Genomic DNA, 26,055 nt, shown 5'->3' with positions numbered 1-26,055 from the left:
TAGACGGTCAGGCAGCATATGTTGTGGTTGGAATCCATGCAATTAGCCCCAACAGGGTGACATGTACTGTACAAGTGAAGCCAAATCTACAGTAGAAACAGGAGTTAGATCCAGGAGAAGGAACTTGGATCACTTTGCAAGGGAAGTTACAGGCAGCACTTGGTGCCAAGCCAGGAGAGTGATAATTTGGGCTACACTTGGCAAGGCTGTGTGAGCAGGGCTGATTATAGTTGTGAAGATTTAGGATTTAATGTTTGTCCTGCTGGGTTTAGGTAGGTCTTTTGGCTGAATTCTGTTCCTTAAATTTGGAACAAGACTGTTTAGTCCATGTCCACTTATCTTGGAAGTATGTAACGTTTTCTTGTGATTTTTTTTTTAAGAGAGAGAGAGAGAGAGAGAGAGAGAGAGAATTTTTATTTATTTATTTATTTTTAGGCGGACACAACATCTTTGTTGGTATGTGGTGCTGAGGATCGAACCCGGGCCGCACGCATGCCAGGCGAGCGCGCTACCACTTGAGCCACATCTCCAGCCCCTCTTGTGATTTTTTATAGAAGCACACAGTTAAGAGTTTTCCATGAGTCTGAAAGGCCTTTATACTTAGGCTTTTGAGCACTGCTGCAGTTAATGTTTGGGTTACTGTTAGAGATGAAGTAAGCATTTTGCATTGTGAGAGGTATAGGAATAATTGTTGGGAGGGCGGGCAAGGGTAGAATGCTCCAGTTTGGAAGTGGTGGGAAATTTGATAGGGCAATGTAAGAGATTTTAGGTTATTAAAGCATGCCGTTAAAGTGGATTATGGGAATCCAGTCTCATCTTTCTTTTTTTCACCAACATCCTGGCAATGAGGTGAAAGCCTTTGCTTTGTTACACATGTTTTGCCATGATCTGCTTCCTTCTATAGTCCCCAAAACAATGGGCCAACTGACCATGGACTAGAATCTTTAAAACAAAACTGTTTCAATTTAATTTGATTATCTCAAGTACTTTATACAGTGATGAAAATGTAACATGGTATTTTAATGGACTATTCAAAATAAATGAGTTTAAGTAAATTACCTCTCTAGACTTCAAATTTCACCAAAATGTGAGGAAATTGGACTAATGGTTTTCTTCAATTTTAATATGCTATTGGAATTTTTATATTGGAAATTTGTTAATAATCTACAAGCCCTAATGCTTTAGTAAACATTCCTTATGGAGGTGGGACACGTGGAAGATATGGCAATTGGTTTTCATTATGCATGCCAATTCTGATTGTTTAGAAGCTGTCTGGAGAACTGTGTTGTGTTAAAGGCAGTCTGAGAAAAAAAATGGTCAAATGATTACCAATATTTTCCATGAACTCAGGAGTGGACAGCACAGAGATAAACAGGATATAGAGGGAATAGTTATGCCCATGAGTTCATGCTATAAAAATAGTGCCACTGTAAGAATTTATGAACCTGTGATAGAAATATAATGAAAGATCCAGTGTGATGTATGAAATTTCAACATCAGTGGTCATATGAGTCACCTAGTACTCAAAAGTACCCCTCCCGTGTAACTTGCTTGCTGTAGCATCAATGAATGCAGAACACTGGTTTATCCAGACTCTGCTTATAGTTTTACCCCATCTTAGGGATTCCCTTTCCCAAATCTGTGAATGTGCCTATGAGTTATGGAGCATACCTATAAAACTGATGGTGAGAAAAAGAAAACCAAAGGAAAATTACATTGACAGTGAAGAGTATAAAGTAGGAAATATAGGAAACAGTAGAGAAAGCTTTTTAAAAGTGGATATTTTATTTACTTCTAACTTTCAAATGAATTATTAACTTTGTGATTTTTTTCATAGATAAAGCAAAGACTAAGAGATACTCTCAAAACACTCCATGCTTTCCAAGTACCTCCCTTGAAGAATTAGGTAGTTTTGTTGCATCAGGTAAGAACTAGCAAATAAGAACTTGTCATGTAATTGAAACAATTGTTAAAATAGGAAGCCACTTATTCTACTTTCAGCCAAAAATAATACTTGTATTAAAATGACTTGCCAATAAACTGTCTCTTCATTAAATAGAATAATGGAGTTTTAACTTGCCCTTTTCAAGCAAATAGACTATTTACCTGTACAACTCTGTCATGAAATGCATAGGTATAATTAGAGCTAAGTGTATAAATTTTCTGCTTCTACTTAATAGAAAATGGCTTTTCAGAAATTAGTCACTTAGTTTTCAAATCATTTTATAAAAAAGATTTCTTATCTTAATATTTGTAGCTATTTATTTACTCTTTCCACATCCTTAGAGATTCAAGCATTGAGCTATTGATTACAACTAAATCAATTAGAAGGAGAAATAAATGGAGAAAACATTGGAAAGGGACATGAAATACATGGATGAAAGTGGAATACACCAAAAGGGCTTCTAGTTTTAATTCCCCCTGAATAATACTAATTATATCAATTCAGCTTGTGACAAATATACAATATGAAGTACAGAATATTTTAATTAACCCTTTACAGCATAAACTCACTTAAACAATTATTCAAATATTTGTTGTTAAAGGATAACATTTAGTAATTTGATATGGGTAGAATAGCTATGACTAGGACTGATTTAACACAATAATTAAATGCTGTAAATTTATCTAATATGATCTTATAACTTTTTAAATTTTTTTTTGTTCTCTTCACACCTATACTCACATACCTGATTCATACACAACTTTGAAAAATGTATCCACATATTAGCATGACTATTTCTTGTCATAACAGCAAAACACATCTCAATATTTGCTATTGTTTTTTATTATTTATTTATCTGGTTTATTTTCCTTTTTTCCATCTCATAATATCTAATAATGTTTCCATAGTGAAATATGCTTGTAATTTAAATTTAACCCTTTTTGATACTTGTGTATTTAGATTTATATAAGTTACAGCATAATGTCATTTACCTGTATTGCTCCTCCACTTCCCCAAACAACTTTTGTGCTTTTAATCTTTGAAGTGGACAAGGGATTATTAGTACTAAAAAACGAGAACACTGTGGTTTAAATAAATTAAATAGGTCTTCACCGCCCACCGCTCCGGGCCTGCGAGGTTCGCCCAGCCTCTCAGTCGCTACGTACCCTGGCGTCCGCTCCCACACTCGAGACGTGTCCCGCGTCTGTTTGCCTCCCCGCTTCGCCCCTCACTACTTGGGCTGGAGCCAGAGGCCCCCAAGACCCCCTGTGGGTGCGGTCCGATCCCGGGCGCCCTAGGTGGACCCTGCTCGGCTGGTAGCTGTCCCCTTAGCACCCCAGACACTGTGGCATTAAGAGGAAGCTCCTGTCTTTGCGTCCGGGATCCCGCTTGGACGCCCGGATCCCCACGAGCTGCAGGAAGGACTTTGCTCGCTGCTGGTGAGGTGCCAGAGGTGTGCTCTCTACCAGGACTTCCTGGCCCTTAAGAAGGAGCACCTGCATCCAAGTGGCTCAAAGTGGAGTGTTTTCCAGGTGTAGAGAGGTTAAACAAATTGACCATTGGCTACTGCTGGTAAACCTTTTTTCCTTCCTTGCCTTCGACTTGTCCAGTAAAGTGACCAGGGCTCGAGCCCAATTTTCCCAAAGGACATTAATTTTGATTTCTCTGATGAAGCTTCCTGGCTGCCCCTCACGCTTTACAAACTATTACCAACTCAGAGCTGAAAAGAAAACTAAATGAATAATGGGTTCAGAAGTCATGAAAACTGAAACCAGAGGATTCCAACATGGCGGCAGGCGCGGAGAGATCAAGTCTCTGACCTCTTCAGCTGTGCAGGCATAGGGAGTCATAAGCAACCTAAATCTATTTGCTCAGGATCACTAGGCAATGCTGAGCTGACGTGGATCTGGGGCGAACAGTCTGGGCCTCTCAGAACACACACTGAGCCCGGATTGGCTGAATTCAAGCTCCCATTCGCCTGCTTCCCGCAGACAAACAGCTGTGACTCAGCACTAATCCATCCAGCTGAAACAACTGGTCAGCCCTTCTCATCCTACGGAGGTAAATGCCTACCGAGCCTTCATAGGTAGTGGCCACAGGTTTGAAACGGGGCTCGGGAGAGACAGTAAGGACCCACCCGTTGCATTGGTCGTCCGGCAAAGGGAAACGAACTGTCGCCATTTGCAAGAGATACCACCATGGCAGAGAACTGACGTCATCAGACTGCAGCGGAGGAGATAACTTCATTGAAACCTGCGGCTACAGGTGTGTAATTCCCTAGCCTTCCCTCTCCACACATCAGGGAAACCTTAAGGGTCCCCCCCAGCTCTCCCGTAAGGGACCCTCCCAGCTCTCGCGTGAGCGCATAGCCAGATGGAGGGAATCAGAGGTGGCGAGGGACCCGCGGCGCGGAACTACCACTCCCACCAGTGCTGACAGCTGAGGTCTCTTGCACCAGCTACCGGGGACGTGGCTACAGGAGGGCAAGTAAAATTCGCTGAGGATTCTCAGCTCCAAGCTCTACAAACTTAGGGTCTGAGGGAATGGCAAACTGGAAGAGTATGCCCAGTCGTTCATGAAAACAGGGCTTCCGGGAGCAACAGACATGGCGTGTAGCCAGTATTGTGGTGAGCGGCACTCGTGAGAGGGGCATGGCTAGAGGAAAAGTGGGAAGTGACTAGACACAAGAGGAGGCTCTAGGCACTCAGGATTGGAGAATCGCCCAGTCTGGGAGGAGCTGCTGCACAGTGATTGGTTCCCGCGTATTGACAGGAGAAACTTGGCCTGGTGGGCACAGCGCCACCTACTGGAAGAGAAGTTAATCAAACTCTAAGACTGCATTTATTAGTTTTTTTTTTTTGTGTGTGTGTGTGTGTGTGTGTGTGTGTGTTTTCTTTTCTCTTTTTTTTTTTGATTTGGGTTTTTCTTTCATTTCTCTTTCTTGTTTTTTTTAATTTTTTTTTTTTACAAAATTTTTTTTTAAATTTTTTTTCTTCTAATTTTAATTTTAATTTTTTTTATTATTTTTTTAAATTTTTTTTTCTTTTTTTATTTCCTATTTTTTTTCTTCTTTTGTCTTTTCATTTCTTTTCAATTATCTTATCCCCCCTTCCTTGAATTCTACCTTCTTACTCTCATTCTCTTTAGTGACTTCTTCCCTTCCCTTCTAATACCTTTCCTCCCAAGCATCAAATAAATTTATAGGAGTAAACAGTAACTCAGCAGTCAAACAGAACAAGAAGTAACATGAGCAGCTTCAAAAAGCAAGGAAGAAAAGGACTACAAACAATGCAGGACAGCCTAAATATTCAGGAGGACCTAGAGTAATCATAAAAATGGTCATATAAAGAACTCAAGGAACACCTTAGACAGATGGAATGGAACCTTAAAGAGGATACAAGACAGAAAATTCAAGCAGCGAAAGAACACATTGAGAAAGAATTACATAAACAGATAAAAGAAGAAGTTAAGCATCTTTATCAGGAGATAGAGATTATAAAAAATAATCAAACAATAATTCTAGAAATGAAGGAATGATAAACCAAATTAAAAACTCAATTGAGAGTATCACTAACAGAGTGGAGCAAGTAGAAGCCAGAACGTCAGATAATGAAGACAAAATATATCATCTTGAAAAGAGTCTAGCCAACTCAGAAAGGCTGGTAAAAAATCACGAGAAAAACATCCAAGAGTTATGGGATAACATAAAAAAACAAACTTACGAGTCATCAGGATAGAAGAAGGTACAGAGATTCAAACCAAGGGAATGAGTAACCTGCTGAATGAAATAATTACAGAAAACTTTCCAGAAATAAAAAAGGAAACAGATATACAAATTGAAGATGCATACAGGACACCGAGCACACAAAATCACCGTAGACCAACACCAAGACACATTGTTATGAAGATGTCCAATATACAGAACAAAGAGAAAATATTAAAAGCTACAAGAGAAAGGAGAGAGATTACATTCAGAGGTAAACCAATAAGGTTAACAACAGATTTTTTATCACAGACACTGAAAGCAAGAAGGTCATGGAACAATGTATTTCAAACACTGAAAGACAATGGATGCCAACCAAGAATTCTGTATCCAGCAAAATTAAGCTTCAGGTATGACAACAAAATAAAAATCTTTCATGATAAACAAAAGTTAAAAGAATTTGCAGCCAGAAAACCAGCATTGCAAAGCATTTTGAGCAAAACACTACACAAGGAAGAAATGAAAAACAATAACCAAAACCATCAGTGGGAAGTGCCTCGGTAAAGACAGAGGGTGAGGGGAAAGATAATCATGGAGAAACAAACTAATTTTTTTAAAAAAATGGATAAATAATCAAACATGGATAGACTTACAAACCATATATCAATAGTAACTCTGAATGTTAATGGCTTAAACTCTCCAATAAAGCGACATAGGCTGGTATCATGGATTAAAAAAACAAATCCAACAATATGCTGCCTCCAGGAGACACATCTGATTGGAAAAGACATACACAGACTGAAGGTGAAAGGATGGGAAAAAATATACCATGCACATGGTCCTCGTAAGCAAACAGGGGTGGCCATCCTCATATCGAATAAAATCGACTTCAAGACTAAGTTAATCAAAAGGGATAAAGAAGGACATTATATACTGTTAAAAGGAACCATTCACCAACAAGACATAACAATTATCAATATTTATGCACAAATAATGGTGCTGTGATATTCATAAAACAAATTCTCCTCAAGTTCAAGAATCAAATAGACCACAACACAATAATTATGGGTGACTTCAACACACCTCTCTCACCATTGGACAGATCCTCCAAACAAAAGTTGAATAAAGAAACTATAGAACTCAATATCACAATCAATAACCTAGACTTAACTGACATATATAGAATATATCAACCATCATCAAATGGATATACTTTTTTCTCAGCAGCACATGGATCCTTCTCAAAAATAGACCATATATTATGCCATAGGGCAACCCTCAGTAAATATAAAGGGGTGGAGATAATACCATGCATTTTATCTGATCATAATGGAATGAAACTGGAAATCAATGATAAAAGAAGGAAGGAAAAATCCTACATCACATGGAAAATGAACAATATGCTACTGAATGATCAATGGGTTACAGGAGACATAAAGGAGGAAATCAAAAAATTCTTAGAGATAAATGAAAATACAGACACAACATATCGGAATCTATGGGACACAATGAAAGCAGTTTTAAGAGGAAAATTCATCACCTGGTGGTCATTCCTCAAAAAAAGAAAAAAACAACAAATAAATGAGCTCACACTTCATCTCAAAGCCCTAGAAAAGGAAGAGCAAAACAACAGCAAATGTAGCAGAAGGTAAGAAATAATTAAAATCAGAGCGAAAATCAATGAAATTGAAACAAAAGAAACTATTGAAAAAATAACAAAACTAAAAGTTGGTTCTTCGAAAAAATAAATAAGATCAACAGACCTTTAGCCATGATAACAAAGAGAAGACGAGAGAGAACTCAAATTACTAACACACGGGATGAAAAAGGCAATATCACAACAGATGCTACAGAAATACAGAAGACAATTAGAAATTATCTTGAAAACTTATATTCCAATAAAATAGAAGATAGTGAAGACACCGATAAATTCCTTAAGTCATATGATTTGCCCAGAGTGAGTCAGGAGGATACACACAATTTGAACAGACCAATATCAATGGATGAAATTGAAGAAGCCATCAAAAGACTACCAACCAAGAAAAGCCCAGGACCGGATGGGTATACAGCGGAGTTTTACAAAACCTTTAAAGAAGAATTAATACCAATACTTTTCAAGTAATTTCAGGAAATAGAAAAAGAGGGAGCTCTTCCAAATTCATACTATGAGGCCAACATCACCCTGATTCCGAAACCAGGCAAAGACACCTCAAAGAAAGAAAACTACAGACCAATATCTCTAATGAACCTAGATGCAAAAATCCTCAATAAAATTCTGGTGAATCGAATACAAAAACACATCAAAAAAATTGTGCACCATGATCAAGTAGGATTCATCCCTGGGATGCAAGGATGGTTCAATATACAGAAATCAATAAATGTTATTCACCACATCAATAGACTTAAAGATAAGAACCATATGATCATCTCGATAGACGCAGAGAAAGCATTCGACAAAGTACAGCATCCCTTTATGTTCAAAACATTAGAAAAACTAGGGATAACAGGAACTTACCTCAACATTGTAAAAGCAATCTAAGCTAAGCCTCAGGCTAGCATCATTCTGAATGGAGAAAAATTGAAGGCATTCCCTCTAAAATCTGGAACAATACAGGGATGCCCTCTCTCACCACTTCTGTTCAACATAGTCCTCGAAACACTGGCCAGAGCAATTAGACAGACGAAAGAAATTAAAGGCATAAAAATAGGAAAAGAAGAACTTAAAGTATCACTATTTGCAGATGACATGATTCTATACCTAGAAGACCCAAAAAGGTCTACAAAGAAACTACTAGAACTAATAAATGAATTCAGCAAAGTGGCAGGATATAAAATCAACACACATAAATCAAAGGCATTTCTGTATATCAGCGACAAAACTTCTGAAACGGAAATGAGGAAAAACACTCCATTCACAATATCCTCAAAAAAAAAATAATAAAATACTTGGGAATCAACCTAACAAAAGAGGTGAAAGATTTATACAATGAAAACTACAGAACCCTAAAGAGAGAAGTAGAAGAAGATCATAGAAGATGGAAAAATATACCCTGTTCCTGGATAGGCAGAACTAACATTATCAAAATGGCGGTATTACCAAAAGTTCTCTATAGGTTTAATGCAATGCCAATCAAAATCCCAACAGCATTTCTTGTAGAAATAGATAAAGCAATCATGAAATTCATATGGAAAAATAAAAGACCCAGAATAGCAAAAGCAATTCTAAGCAGGAAGTGTGAATCAGGCGGTATAGCGATACCAGATTTCAAACTATATTACAGAGCAATAGTGACAAAAACAGCATGGTACTGGTACCAAAACAGGCGGGTAGACCAATGGTATAGAATAGAGGACACAGAGACTAATCCACAAAGTTACAACTATCTTATATTTGATAAAGAGGCTAAAAGCATGCAATGGAGGAAGGATAGCATCTTCAACAAATGGTGTTGGGAATACTGGAAATCCATATGCAACAAAATGAAACTGAATCCCTTTCTCTCGCCATGCACAAAAGTTAACTCAAAACGGATCAAGGAGCTTGTTATCAAATCAGAGACACAGCATGTGATAGAAGAAAATGTTGGCTACGATCTACATATTGTGGGGTTGGGCTCCAAATTCCTTAATAGGACACCCATAGCACAAGAGTTAATAACAAGAATCTACAAATGGGACTTAGTTAAACTAAAATGTTTTTTCTCAGCAAGCGATACAATAAGAGAGGTAAATAGGAAGCCTACATCCTGGGAACAAATTTTTACTCCTCACACTTCAGATAGAGCCCTAATATCCAGAGTATACAAAGAACTCAAAAATTTAAACAATAAGATAACAAATAACCCAATCAACAAATGGGCCAAGGACCTGAACAGACACTTCTCAGAGGAGGACATACAATCAATCAACAAGTACATGAAAAAATGCTCACCATCTCTAGCAGTCAGAGAAATGCAAATCAAAACAACCCTAAGATACCATCTCACTCCAGTAAGATTGGCAGCCACTATGAAGTCAAACAACAACAAGTGCTGGAGAGGATGTGGAGAAAAGGGTACACTTGTACACTGCTGGTGGGACTGCAAATTGGTGCGGCCAATTTGGAAAGCAGTTTGGAGATTCCTGGGAAAGCTGGGAATGGAACCACCATTTGACCCTGCTATTGCCCTTCTCGGACTATTTTCTGAAGACCTTAAAAGAGCATGCTACAGGGATACTGCCACATCGATGTTCATAGCAGCACAATTCACAATAGCTAGACTGTGGAATCAACCCAGATGCCCTTCAATAGATGAATGGATAAAAAAATGTGGCATCTATACACAATGGAGTACTATGCAGCAATAAAAAATGACAAAATCATAGAATTTGCAGAGAAATGGATGGCACTAGAGCAGATTATGCTTAGTGAAGCTAGCCAATCCCTGAAACAAATACCGAATGTCTTCTTTGATATAATGAGAACAACTATGAACAGAGCAGGGAGGAAGAGCAGGAAGAAAAGATTAACTTTAAACAGAGACATGAGATGGGAGGGAAAGGGAGAGAAAAGGAATATTGCATAATGAAGAGAGACCCTCATTGCTATACAAAATTACATATAAGAGGTTGTGAGGGGAATGGGAAAATAAACAAAGAGGGAAATGAATTACAGTAGATGGGGTAGAGAGAGAAGATGGGAGGGGAGGGGAGGGAGGATAGTAGGGGATAGGAAAGGTAGCAGAATACAACAATTACGAATAGGGCATTATGTAAAATTGTGGATGTGTAACCGATGTGATTCTGCAATCTGCATTTGGGGTAAAATTGTGGGTTCATTACCTACTTCAATCTAATGTATGAAATATGATATGTCAAGAGCTTTGTAATGTTGTGAACAACCAATAAAAAAAAGAAAACTGAAAAAAAATAATAAATAAATAAATAAAATAAAGGTATTATGTCCAACTACAACTAAATACACACACACACACACACACACACACACACATATTTTGTTAACTGTGTAGCCAAAATCTTCCAGCACTGCTCCTGTTTATCCAGTTGCCCCCACCCCCTGCTCTCCTGAAAATTCTACAATATGCCAGCAATTCTCTGATAATCTTCCCTTAAAATGTGAAGCCAAACTTCCCTCCGCTTGAGTGTGGGCCAGACTTAGTTACTTTTCCAATGAAGAGAATGTGGCCAACATGACTGTGTGTGACTTCTCAGACTAGGTCATAATATTCTTTGCATCTTCTTTCTTTCTCCCATAATCCCATCATTCACTTTGGGGGAAGCCCACTGCCCAGCTATCCCTCTTCTTGGTTTATACCCAAAGGACTTAAAATCAGAATACTATGGTGACACAGCCACATCAATGTTTATAGCAGCTCAATTCATGATAGCTGAACTATGGAACCAAACTAGATGCCCTTCAACAGATGAATGAATAAAGAAACTGTGGTTCATATACACAATAGAATATTACTCAGCCTTGAAGAAGAATGAAATTATGGCATTTGCAGATAAATGGATGGAACTAGAGAATAGCATGCTAAGTGAAATAAGCCAATCCCAAAAAACCAAAGGCCAAATGTTTTCTCTGAAAAGCAAATGCTGATCCATAGTTGGGGGGGGGGGGTAGGGAAGAATGAAGGAACTTTGGATAGTGCAGAGGGAGTGAAGGCAAGAGTGAGGCAGTAGGGATGGGAAAGACAGTAGGAGAGAGACATGACTGCCCTATATGCATGTGTGGTTACACTACTGGGGTGACTCTGCACCATGTACAGCCAGAGGAATGAGAATTGTGCTCCATTTGTGTACAATGTGTCAAAATGCATTCTACTGTCTATGTATAACTAATTAGAACAAATAAAAAGAAGAAAAAGACAAAATAAATAAATAAATAAATAAATAAATAAATTAAATAAATGGTCTAAAATAACCCTGTTAATTTTATTTGGACTTAAAATGATACCTACCTACTTACACAATATTTTTGAGGAAAAAAATCATTGTGAATATTTTCATAAACATCATTGTACTAAACAAACAAGTATGGCAATGTTCAAATATGGATACCTGAAATAATTGTTTAAAAGTTTTGCCATTAAGTTGGAATTTATTTCTAACTGGCTGGTGAAATCTCCTTTCCACAACTTATAATTTGTAGTTCTAGACAAGTACTGCCTGATACAGTGGCCACCAGCTATGCACAACTATATAATATAACTCTAAGAAGTCCTATTATTTGAAATTCAACATCTCAAATGTATGAAATATGGTATGTCAAGAGCTTTGTAATGTTGTGAACAACCAATAAAAAAATAAATAAAGAAAATTCAACATCTCAGTTGTACTAACTGCATTTAAAGTGTTGTAGTGCAAAAACATTCTACGTGGCAAGTAGTGACCACACTGGGCAACACTGATAAAATTTACATGAATGAAAAATGATCTTAGCACTTGTGTAGACAAATATTCTAATGAATATTAGTCACCATAGTTACATTTTTATATATATTTCATAACATAATTCTATGCTTTCTTCTTCTCACATATGAGATTGTAATTGATCTTTGTATGCCATCACAAGATTTAATATTACATAGCATCAGGCACGGAGGAGGCCTCTGATACAAATATATTGTCATGTAATTTAAGACTTCATAACATAGTAAAGAGATTTAATTCATAAAACAATAAATTTAAATCCCATTTACTGTTAGCACCACACAATCTCTGATAGTTCTGTTTTATATTTATTCATCTCTACAAACATATATGTAGAATGTATGTGTAACAGGGAGCTGTGTCTGGTGGACACACTTTTAATCTTAGCTATTTGGCTCAAAAAACAAACAAAAACCTGCTCACATGCCTGCTTGATGAAATGGCCAGCACAATGATGTTTAGCAAAGAAAACATATAAGCCAGTCATCACTGTATCAAGGGCTCGAAGAAGACCATCTTTTGTTATGTTATATAACTCATCACTGTCAATAATTTAAAGGGCATTTGAGATACTAGTTCAAAGTTTTTAAAGTCCAATGTATAAGAATTTTAAGGAAAATTATTATTTAACAATATACTTACGAGTATATTGCCAACCATTTTTAAAATTCAACTCCTTCCTTCTGGTTTCAGTAAGAATATCATTTATTGAATTTTTCAATGTCAGTGAAGAATTAATTCACTCTGAATCCCTGCTAGCTCTAAAAGGACTAAGTGTGACATTATTGACTAATAATTTAGCCTTGCGTAAAATTCTCGGTTGACCATTATTTTTCTCAATTACTTTGAAGATATCAATCAATGAACTTGTACCATGTATTATTACTGAAGATAAGCCTATCATCAATCTATTTTCTCATTGTTATTACCCTGTAATAATCTTTCTCTTTGACATTTAAATTTTTCATTTTTGATGCTATACATCTTCAGTATTGGGTTTCTCATGTGAATTTCTTTTATTTTCTGAATTCAGTTTGCTTCTTCCATACCAGGAATCATCTTTTACAATTCTGGGAAAATCATCCAATATTCAAACATATAGCGATATTTCATTAGCTTTTTTAGTGCTAAATGAGTTCGTATTTTCTTTCTATCTTTTATATCTCTGAACTGTTTTTCTTCAGTATTATTATTTCTGATAATACCTCTAGAATTATATATCTGATCTACTTTTTAGGTCATTAATCTAGGTTATTTCTTAAATATTTATTCAGTCTAAAAGTTCTACTTGGCTATTTTCTATATTTATTGATTTTTTAATTAAGACCCTTGCTTAGGTTTCTATTTTTATTTGCCTATTTGAATATTTTGAATTATTTTTAAAATTAATTTTACTTGGATTATGAAGATTTCTTAATGGTAATGACTGCTTCTTCCTCAGTATGAATTGTTTTAAGTTGTGTTCATACTTTTTATTTATTTATTTATTTATTTATTTATTGTTGGTTGTTCAAAACATTACATAGTTCTTGACATACTATGGATTTAACCTTAGTTTTTCTTTTATTGCTGTGTATATATGTGTGAATGTCTGGGGACAGAATCTTAATTTATTGAAGAAGAGCTTTTGAGTTACCTCAGCTCAAGGCCCAAAGCTTTCATTAGCTCTTAAATCTGTTTTATATATTAATTTATCAGATTTTGGTTTTATATAAGTTGATAAAATTTATTGTCCAAAGAAGACAGTTCTGAAAGTAAACAGGGCTTTATACCATGATTGATATAGACTAACTAGGAAATATGACCACCCTACTCATGCACCACGAAATAATGATAAATATGAATACAATCATTTATGAAAACTTCATAGTGTATTCATTTATTTGTTTTTCCTCCCCCCCCCCCCCCATTAAGTGAAGAACCATGGAACAATAGAAAGTTTTCATCAAGGTAATTTCCATCAGTGAGGATTGAGTTTTGAATACAGTTTTATGAACTAGAACATGTCAATGTACTAGAATTTGTCTAATCCACAGACAAGTTGTCATGGGCTTTGTGCGGTCCTAAGAGCCATTTCTTAAAATGCCTGGATATGACTGCCTGGTTTGGAATGGGAGATGTATGCTTACACTTCAGATTCTTTCCTACTTACTGAACATTGTCTTTGAACTTAAAGTGATATTAAGCTCACAGTTGTTTAATTTAAAAAAAAAATTATTTGCTATTCAATGTTATTATGTGTGTGCCTGGAAGTCAAAATTTTTCTGTATCAATTCCCTTTTCTAAAAAAAAATAAGTAGATTATTTAATATATTAAAAATTAAGGCTGTCATCAGTATGACTATTTTGCTTTTCATCTACATTTATTTCTATTTATACATTCCTCAAAGAATCCTAATTTTGTGATTCCTTGACTAGCTCACAATCTGTATACTCTACATTATTCTCCTTTCTTACCTACTCTATACTATCCACAAATAAGGTAACATTCAGATATTAAAAATTGTGAGATATTACCTATATAAATTTAGTTTTATGATGCTGTTAAATATCTGAAAGACAGAATAACATTTTCAGGATTAAGCACATTGATGCCTACAAGCCAATTCCAGGCTATCTATCTTAATGATTTTGTATAGAAGGAGAGCTAAGAGTTTTTCCTTACTTTACATAATTGAAAATGATCAATATAACATTTGATCCATGAATTTGATATGGAATTCAATTTTTGTATCTATTTATAAAGTTTTATTGAACTAAGCCACACGCTTTTCATTTATGTATTGTCTATTGCAGCTTTCACATTATAATGACAGAATTGAGTTACGATAATAGATATCATGGGATCCATAAGCCTAAAAATAATTATGATATGCATATAAGAGAATAAAATTTATCACCACTATCCTATATAAATATATGAACCAGGTAATAATATGATTTTTTAGTGAACCTAGAATTTCTATGATCAGCATCAATGAATGGATGACAACTCAAATACTAAGCAAAAAATAAACTTATACAACATTTTGCTGTAGAAATGGCAAAGAAATATAGTATGAGAGTGATGTTTGTTTATTAGAATACAAATACCAAGAGCAAAAATACAAATATGGAATAACATAATGAAAGTAAAGGTAGAAATGTTACATTATAAATGACAGTTCATGTAACACCCTAAGCAGTTTTCTAATAAGTATCATTATGTGTGTTAGCAAACTTTCTCTTACCTGAGATAAGTCATCTTATGAAGAGAGAAAATATATATTGGCTCACTCTTTTAAGGTTTCAGTTCATGGCCAGTTGACTCATGGCCTTTGGGCCTCTGGCAATGCCGCACATCATGACAAGTATCTCATGATGGAGCCAGCTGCTCATCTCATGGCAACCAGGAAGCCAAAGAAAGAGGGAGAGACCAGCACCCCACAATCTCCTTTGATGTTGTGCCTTTCATGACCCAAAATCATTGATGACCCTCTCTTCAAGTATCCACAACCTTCTAACAGGGCCAAGCAGAGGACCAAATATTTACCGATTATATTTTGGGGGACAATTACTATCTAAAATCTAGTAGTATGTTATCATGGAAATATGAAGAACAAAGAAATAAGATTAGCATCCGGGGGGAAAGTTGTCATGTAAAATGTTGATGTTGTGAATCTGATGACATCATGAAGAATAAAAAAATAAAAAATTGATTACAGTGAAGTATAGATCAATTATGAGTAGAAATAATCACCACATGCTCTTTTTTGGGAAAAGCTAAGAGTACTCAAAAGAAAATAAATAAAGGAAACTGATATTAACAAAGGGGACTGCAGGAGGTAGGGTCTCCTCAGAACCTGATGCCTTTCCACTAACATATCAAGGTCACTGACATACCAACAACAAATTGATTAAAAGAAATAAGTGAATTAACATGATATAATACTAAAAATATTGCTATATAATTAACAATCATATTTATGCTTATCATCATAATTTAATAGAAGATGATTTAAGAGTCCTAACATATAATGTAGGACGTGTAATTTCTAAGGAAGAATCTGGAACTTCTTTTATTTAAAAATCTGAAGAATTCAATAAAATTAAAAACATTTTTTAATTTTAAATACCTTTGAATTTATATAAATATTTTCTAAATATTTTATCTCTGTTTCAGTTTCTAGAAAACGGTACTTGCCAACAGGCATATGAAATTTGAGAGAAAATCTACCTTCCTTGAAAAATGTGTAGTGAGTATCCAATGAGCAATTTGTATTATAATTGGATCCATAGAAAGGCTGGGTTGAGGGGAGTGAAGGAGCCTGTAGGGAGTGATCATTATGTTATAAACACTGTGCTAAGTGATTTGCATGGATTATTTAACTTTATACTCACAAGACATTGACAAGTCACTCTTTTACACATGAGAAAGTTGAAATTCACAGAAAATAAGTTACGTATCTATTGTCTACTTAGTAAAAGGTGATAGATTTGAACTTACAAGCCATGATTGGGTAAATCATGTTATGTTCAATGTGATGCTCTATTTATATTTTTGGTAGGATCATCTTTAAAGTATAGCTGGATAGTAAAAATAAAACAAAATACACTATGAACTCAGATAAACCTATAGTTAGAATTCAGGCTATATAATACCGAATCTTAGGTATGGATTTATATAACCTCTTAAACTTAAGTTTTCTCATCTGTGAAATGCATATAATATTACCTACTCAAAAACATCCTAACAAAAGTCAAACAGGATAGAAACAGCACAGAGTACAGTGCCTCAGACTTAGAAAGTGTCTCCTACATGACAAGTGCTGTTATGCTAACATTTGGTTTCATTTTGAAAGAATTATCAAAGCATGGAATATAATTTGCTCTAATTCTGTCTCCAGTGTTTCTCCTTTCCCTCTCTTCTTCTTATCCTCTTCCCTCTACTGATATTCCTGATACTTAATCTTAGGGTTTTTTAAATTTAATTAGTGCTTTGTGGATACACATAATGCTGAGATTCACTCTGGTTTATTCATATATACATAGGAATGAGAGGTCAGATTCCATTCCACTGTTCTTCCTTTATCCGCCCCTCCCTCTCCCCCATCAGGAACTTTCCTCTACTCACTGATCTTTCTTCTATTATGATAGAATCCCCTCTTTTTAAATTATTTTCACCTCATTTTAATAAAATTCAACAGTAAATGATAAGTTGGATGATGGCATCTCTGAAGGATTCTTACCTCATGAAGCAGATAATAATAAACACATAAACACACCTCAATTTCAGGAAAAGATATATTTTTTTAAAAATAGGATAAAATAAGGAAGTGCTATTTTTTTTCATCCTTATCTATTTTGGGGCCTGGGGATTGAACCCAGGGAATTGCAGATGCTAGGCAAGCACAGCCTCAGCCCTAAAACAAGCCATTTTCAAAGCTTAATTACAGTTCCTTTTGGTTCTTCTATGACAAAGTTACCTAATTGCTAAAGCCAATGGAGCATCAGGAGACATACATATGTCAGGTGTTTCAACTATGATTTAAGCCTTGAAAATGCATCAATGAAAACTGGGTAATATATACGTGACAATGGAATGCATTACAATTCTTATTATACATATAGAGCACAGTTTTTCATATTTCTGGTTGTATACAAAGTATATTCACATCAATTCATGTATTCATACCTGTGCTTTGGATAATAATAATCACATTTCACCATCATAAATAACCCCATTCCCCCTCAAAACTGGGTCTTAAAATAGCAAAATTGAGGCAAACCATTAATAAAAGAAAATGTTTACAAAAATCTGCCAGCAGACACTTTTTTACACATAAGAACTTGTAAGCTGTACAAAAATTTAAAAAAATATTCACTAAGCTCTTATAGATTTTTTATATAGTCTGAATAGAAGATAATGCAAGTACTAGTCATATAAATTTTATTACCACATACTGTCAGTTGTAAGAAAGCATCAGCCCTGGATGTGGTGGTGCAGGCCTAGAACCCCAGTAACTCAGGAGCTTGAGGCAGAAGGATTGCAAGTTTGAGGCCAGCCTCAGCAACTTAGCAAGACCATGTCACAAAATAAAAATTAAAAAGGACTGGGGATGTGGCCCAAACCAGAGTGGGTCTGGAGGGGAAGTGAAGTGATTATAGGTAGGAACACACGTAAGTTCCTGAGTAATCACAGTTGCCTGACTGATTTGTCATGATCTAGAAGGAGTAAGATAGCAAGATTAAAATGTCAGAGATGATTTCTGGGAAAGTATCACCTGAATGAATTCATGGAAGTAAGCACAAAATGTGTGTAGATCTTTGTGTCTCACATCAATGCCCAAAAGAGAACATTTACTTAGCAGGAAGCTCTGAATACCTGTGTGGTGGTATACCTGTGTGGAAAGGATAATGCATTTAATGAAGGTCAGCCAGCCTCTGTCCTCAGGGATCTCATAAACACAAAGGGCCCACAAAAAGCACAGGGTAATAGGCATGGAGGCTGTTAACCAGCTGGGGATGTGGTTAAGTATCCCTGTGTGTAATCCCTGGTATCAAAAAGAAATGGAAGGAGGAGGAAGAGGAGGAGGAGGAGGAGGAAGAGGAGGAGGAGAAGGAGGAGGAGGAGGAGGAAGAGGAGGAGGAGGAAGAGGAGGAGGAGAAGGAAGAGGAGGAGGAAGAGGAGGAGGAAGAGGAGGAGGAGGAGGAGGAGGAGGAGGAGGAGGAGGAGGAAGAGGAGGAGGAGGAGGAGGAGGAGGAGGAGGAGGAGGAGGAGGAGGAGGAGGAGGAGGAGGAGGAGGAGGAAAGAAAGCATTAGCACCAGTTAGTTTGATAACTCCACTTCCTTTCAAGATGGGTTGTTCCTACCTAGTATATTTAGGCCTGCCATTTTGGGATCTGGAACTATGATAGTACTGTGCCTTAGGTAGTTTGAAACATAGAACCTATAGATTATCCAAACATAGCCACACAAGTCTAAGAGACTCACCTACTTTTCAATGTATTTTTAGATAGGCCAATCTAGGTGTGCTCTTCTTAAGACTTCTATGGAAGTCAAAAGTGGAAAATAGGCAGCAAGAACAATAGGTTTAAAACCCTGGGAGACCTAAGCATAGTGGGTTAGGCAGAAGGAAGGTGATGAAATTCAGAGGACAACAGGATTCAAATGCAGATGGTTGAATGGTGAACTGAATGCTATAGGGATCTGCTGCAGAGCTTTGAATAATGGAGAGCATGATTTATGCTTTTAAAATACTTCTTTTGCTATTCTTTGGGAGAAGAGGAAGAAAGGAGGCGAGTTATAGAAGCACGTTACTATTATTTAGAATGGATGGAAATGTGGCTCAAACTAGGGACAATAGGTGGCGACAAGTCCAAACATTCTACATTTCTTTCTAAAATGATAGTAATAGCATTATGCAAACAGTAACTGCTGAGAAATTTATCAAAGTAACATATCACTAACTATGATTAAGCAAACATTTGTGAAGAAGTAGTGTTTGTCAATATCGACCATGAGGAAGATGTAGAAACAGATGATTCTTACAAATACCTTAAATCCTATTCAATATTAAAATACTTAACATTTATAAATAATTTCCATGAGCCCTTGGCAAGATTTATGACCAGATGCTTCATTACCATCCAACTTAATTCCTTTGAACACTAAAACCCTACTTCTATCTACTTTTTCACATGGACCACTAATATTTTCTCTGCCTTCTGTACAATGCTACATATTAATACTGCTCTAAGCCCCTTTCCTCTTCTAAATTAGATTGGCATACAACCTAAATACATACTAAAAATGAACTCAGATATCCAATCTTAAACAGAACTTTGAAATACAACACATCTATACGTCACACACTTGATTGACAATTGGCTAAGGTGATCAAATGTAAGTTATGCTCATTATTTTCTTGAGATGAATCTCTCATTAAAAATTAATTAAATATAAAAGATTAAAGATGACTGTGTGATGCCACTCAACTCCTTTTCATTATTTAGAAGATTGAGTTTGGGTGAATAGGGATTCCTGGAATGTTGGGGTTGGTAAACATGATGAGTTAGGAAAATGTTTCCTACTCTTGCCTTGTGTTAGAGAATATAGGTCTGCAATGATCTGCCTAGACTGACTGATGGGCCTCAAACAAGATCTGTAATTTATCCCTGTGTCCCAGGCAGTTAATTTATGCTTTATATCTCTTTTGGTATGTTGGTTCTGATCAGCTCTTGGTTACTGTTGTTATTTAAGGTAATCAGATTGATCACCGAGGATTTTCACTGTAAGCAGAATGGTTAGTCTGGCAGGCAGAGTATTTTTAAATAAATTCTACACTCAGAGTTAGGTCTGAGGGATTCAAGGTTTCTTGTTAAAGTACAAATAAAGTTGGAGTGGAGGGCCATCTGGCTTATACTACTTTGTGTTCCTGATGCTAGAAGTCTTTCTCTGGATTCATGGATTCTGTCTGTTCAAAGGAAATCATCTATGTTCTCACCAAAATATAGTTCCTTTTGTCCCTTCAAACACAAATGTTATACAAATAGTTATTGGTGGTGGTCTCTGATGTGGACTATTAATTTTCTCAGACTACAGCATGGTTAAAAGAATAGCCATATTTCTCTTTGTGGCCATCTCCTGAACATCTCAGATGGTACACAATCTTGTCCATGATCAGAGGCCTCAGATATTTTCCCCAAAACTGTAGTCTTATCTCCACAAACGTTGCATTGTCACAGGGACCATATGAAATGAGAAATTTGGAGTAAGTCATCCTGGATGATGGTCTCTACCTTCAGCGATTGATTTAATTTTTCACATGTAAATGATTTAATTCCTGTGGTAATCAAATGTTCTCCCTTTTGAAATAGGATATTCTGGATTCACAGGGGTTTTGTATATTAGCAGTATATCTGCTCAAACATCTAACTCAATGAGTTCATACCTTAAATAGTGTTAGTTCTCAACATTATAATATTGTTCTTCACAAAAAATGTGATTTGGTATACTTTGTATCTATTGTGTGATTGCATGAGATTATTATACTAATCTATATTTATGGGTGGAAAGTCAAGCCTTTGAGGACCCTGGGTTAATGGTCAATAATAATATTTACCTAACTAATCAGCAGACATGCCCAAGCAATATTAAGAGATATATCAAAGCTCATATTTCCCTTTTAATGATGTTTTCAGGATCAAAATGTACATAATTTATTCTTACTTGCACATATTCAAAGTTTACTTATAATGCACAAGGGAGTGGCAACAAACAGACATGAAGACCAGTGAAGTAGAAGACACAGAAATATAATCATATAAATACAATTATCTAATACGAAACAAAGGTGTCAAAAACCTTCATTGGAGAAAAGACATCCTTTTTCAACAAATGGTGCTGAGAAAACTAGAAATACACGTGTAGAAGAATGAAACTTGATCTCTATCCCTCGCGTTGTATAAAAGTGGACTCAAAATGAATCAAAGACTAGAAATTAGGCCAGAGACTGTACAATTTCTGGAAGAAAATGTAGCCCCAACAATCCCACCTGTTGGCACAGGAACCTACTTCCTTAAGAAAACTCCTCATATAAGAAAACACAGCAATCCGTAAGTGGGATGGCATGAAATAAAAGAGCTCCTGCCCAGTGAAGGAAGCCATTAAGATCATGAAAACAGAGACGTCTCTTTTGTTAGTCATCCATATGAAAAAATAGCCAGAGTTAGGGTGTTGATGTTGGGAGAGAGTCGGTTGGAGGGTGACAAAGCACCCCTTAAGAATGGTAGAAACATGTGCCACCTGCTTCTCAGGGTATTAATGTGCAGAGTATATAAAGAACTCAAAAACTTCACACCTCCCCCCCCCAAATTAATACATGGGCAAAAGAATTAAAGAGGCACTTCTGAAAAGAAGAAATCCAACTGGCCAAAAGATATATTAAAAATATATCTAACCTCTCTAGCAATGAGGTAAATGTGAATAAATGTGAATCTACACTTTAATCAGAATGACAGTTATAAAAACTCAAAAAGTGTTGCCAAGAATGTGGGGAAAACCTTACACGCATACTTTGTTAGAGGGATTGCAAATTAGTGTAACCACTCTGGAAAGCAGGATGTAGTTCCTCGAAAAACTTGGAATAAAACCACCATATGATCCAGCTATCCCACTCCTTGGTATATATCCAAAAGATCTTAAATCAACATACTATAGTGATTCAGCCACATCAAAGTTTATAGCAGCACAATTCATAATTGCCAAGCTATGAGACCAATCTAGGTGCTCTTGAGCAAAAAATATTGATACAAGAAATGTGACATATATACATACACACACACTCACATATATATGTGCATATGTGATATGATATAAGTGTATATATATGATATAGAATATGTATAGGATATATTGTATATATGCATATGATACACGTGTAATATACACTAGGATATTAATTAACCATAAAGAAGAATGACTTTATAGATTTTATGGTAGATGGATGGGACTGGAGAACATCATGGTAAGTGATATAAGGCAGATTCAGAAAGTCAAAGGTCAATTGTTTTCTTTGATATACTGAAGCTAGTTCTAAAGAAAATAAAAGTGAGAAATGGAAATACAGAAAGGGGAAAAGACCAAAATAGAATATACATAGTTAGACTATATAAAGGGGACTGTGGATGAGGGAGAAGGGGTGGGATAGAGAAAGAACAGTAGACTGATTCTGACCTAACTTTCCTAGGTACATATATAAACATACCACAGGAAATCTCACCATCATGTATATACATAAGAAACTAGCTTTATAAAAAGAAAACTAAGAGTAAAAACTATGAGTAAATAGGAGAAAGATCAATGGTGCAGAGGGAAGAAAACAGGGGGAGGAAGGAAAGGGACTGAATTAAAGCAAATTATATTCCATGATTTTTATAATCATGACATAATGAATCCCAATGTATTGCATAGATTAAAGAAAAAACAATAAAAAGGACAAAAAAGACATTGTAAATTTTTTAAAAATAAAGAGTAGTTCAAATTAATCCAAGAGCTAAACACATGTAGCTACAATATGCAGAACAGTGACACAGAAAAGAAGCTACTACACTCTTTGCCATTGAAACTTGTGAAAATTAGAAAAAAGCAACTTTTTCTCATGCAAATTTTCTGAAATCATATTTTTTCTTCAACAGCTATGTTCTAGAATCTTTTCCAAGTCTAATGGACAGTGCACTGTCTGTAATTTGAACACACATTGCCAAATTTGGTCTTCCTAAACAACTTGGACACAATAAGAACACACATGTCATTATGTTCTGTTCCATGTTCCCCCTCAGGCAATATGATTGTCCGATTCAAAACTTAATGAGGGCAAAGACTCAGGCTCCAAATACCACTGGTAGGTGGTTAAGAGAAAGAAAGCTCAAGGTATATCTAAAACACATTTGGGAAAAGAACACAGCTGAACCTGAAGAGCTTTTAAGGAAGATTTTTATATGGATTCTATTTCCTTGTTCTACAGGTTGGTCTAGAAGCCCCAAAACATCCATATCACGGTGTGAATGGTGGCCCCTTAAGGTGTACCTTCAAGGCATGACACACATCATAAATATGCAGACATGACTGTGTGAACTGTGATATTTGCATTCTTATGCCTTTTGTCACAGTGGACAAATTATGCACAACACCATAAAATGGAATAGTTCAAAAAGAAAAAGAAGGTAACATAAGACTAATAAAAATACAAGTTATACAATTGAAAAAAATATCTATTATAAAGGTAGAAGTTTCTTTTGCAAGTTTTTCCATTTCTACTTTTATTTCTACATATTTTCTGTAACTTGATTAAATATTGTGTCATGTATAATGTTAGAAGTGCGCAAGGATTTAATGATAACTAACTTTTGACTGCTTAAGAGGTGAGAAAATTTACCTTCAAAAAGATTAAGGTGCCCATAATGACAAAGTTTCCATATAAGAAGATACATTTGAACTTCTGGTTGCCTGATGGTATTGTTTACAGCATGTATCTTTACTAATAATTTTAAGAAAAAAAATGTTCATTATCCATGCCTGAGTCAAATAGCTATCTTGTTTTTGTTTGTTTGTTTGTTTGTTTGTTTTTTAAACTCATGCCTTGGTTCTTCCTCCTTCACTTCACTTTTTGTACATCTATTGTGAAGGCCGTTCTAAAGCACCAAAAAAAAAAAAAAAAAAAAGTAGGACCATACAAATGTCTTCATGGACTCAATTAAAAGTTTTGGTTCTATATGTGTGTATTTATCCAGTATTTAAAATATAACTATTGTGTATATACAAGATCCAAGTTTATAATAGGGAAGAAAATACACATGGTCTCTTGGAGTATCCAGCATATGTAGAGCTCAGATTTTCCTAGTTTGTATTGTGGCAAAACCCTATCAAATTAAATGCATGATTAAAATTTGCTTTGTGATGGTAATAAAAATAGAGGCTTCTAAAGTTGATGATGCAGAACAGGGAGCAGCTCACCTAAGAAATCGAATCATTCAGGTGAGAGTAGTAGAATCCAGAGTACAGCTGATAGTGCCTACACACTCATGAACTCTAAGCTCTGACTTCATGACAAGTCCCACCTTTGCAGTTTGATTTCTTTCACTCCCTCAGTTTTATCTCAGTCTTTTTTTTCTCATTATTCCAGAAAATGTTCACAAATCCTCACATGAAATTTATTTTTTTAATCTCTGTGGCAAAATAATTTAGCCTCTAGGATCTAGTACAAAAGGTACCTCCTGCTATTACATATCTCCAGGTGGAACTCAGCACAGTCTATGCAGCAGTCACATGTGCACTGAACAGTCTTCAGTTATTTTTGGACACTTTGCTGATGTACTTGCTTTTGTCTATACTTTTAGCTGTGGATTCAAGGAGAATATGAACTGTTATGATCATTTTTGCATTCTTTTAGGAGGTACATAACACATATTTGTTTAAATACAATAATTAAACATGCTGTTAATTCCCCCAAGACAAAAGGTCACAAGGGGTCGGCAACAGATTCATGACTAGAACCCCCAAACATTAAATTCTCAGCCCAGATTCATTCAGGCATTCTAAATCCCACACAATGGGGTGCAACTTTACAGCATGGCGTGGTATCAAAAAGACAAAGGCAATTTACACTGAGTTTGAAGAGGCAGATAATATTGGTTCTCTCCATGCAAATTCTAGGAAAATGTGTTTGGAAAATGACATTCAATTTAGAGCACTGCCGAACTGCATAAACATGAGGACACAGAAAAGAAAAACAGAACATGTTAAGCAAATGAACAAGTTGGCTTAGGAAGGAATCACAAGGATTCACACCTGAATTGGCTACTTGACATGAAGGAAAAAAGCAGTTCAGCATATAAACAAAAGGCTTGTGTGTTATCAAAGCAACATATAAAATATTAAGCCAGATTTATTAAAATATTATTTTGTGATAAATTTGTAACATATACTAAATATTATTATCAATGAGTATTTAGATCTACCATTTCAAAATTATATAGTAAAAAAATGTTAACCTGTATAATGATTTTAACAGATTGGAAAAGCCAGTCCTACCGCTCCACTGATATTTTAATATGAACAATATGCTTCATCGGGGAATATGCTCAGAACAACACCACTGTGTAATTTACCATCTGTAAATACAGTTTGGGTGGGCTAAACCTGAGAAAAATATCCAGAATTAAGAGGCTCTGCCCTTGGAAAATGGTCATTTCACAAAAACATTATTCTGTGTCTCAGAGTGAAACACTGAAACATCTTACTTTAGACAATATATAGTCTTCTCTTTCAACAGTTCTTCAGAAATGATGATTTTTTGGTAAATCATACTGTATTAGAAATGCACTAAGATATCTTACAATAAAAAGAACAAAAATTTTTGCAACATAATTATGATTTAAAAAATGAAAAAAACTCATTTTTTTAAAAATGTACCTTGTGATTTCTCAATCT

The 26,055-nt window shown here is 35.6% G+C and overlaps 1 long non-coding RNA gene across 3 annotated transcripts in view; it reads left to right on the top strand.

Annotated features, from left to right (window-relative positions):
* Positions 1–218: 218 nt before the first annotated feature.
* Positions 219–26,055, top strand: part of LOC308642879 — a 61,186-nt gene continuing 35,349 nt past the window's right edge. For all 3 annotated transcript variants that reach the window (XR_014020659.1, XR_014020660.1, XR_014020661.1), the window contains exons 1-3: positions 219–272; positions 1,838–1,924; positions 16,246–16,318. This is a non-coding gene — a long non-coding RNA (uncharacterized lncRNA). The remainder of the gene's footprint in view (positions 273–1,837; positions 1,925–16,245; positions 16,319–26,055) is intronic.

This window comes from Spermophilus citellus (genome assembly GCF_964194105.1).
Source record: "Spermophilus citellus genome assembly, chromosome: 2".
Classification (NCBI taxonomy): domain Eukaryota; kingdom Metazoa; phylum Chordata; class Mammalia; order Rodentia; family Sciuridae; genus Spermophilus; species Spermophilus citellus.
This window is presented reverse-complemented; position numbering and strand designations above follow the sequence as displayed.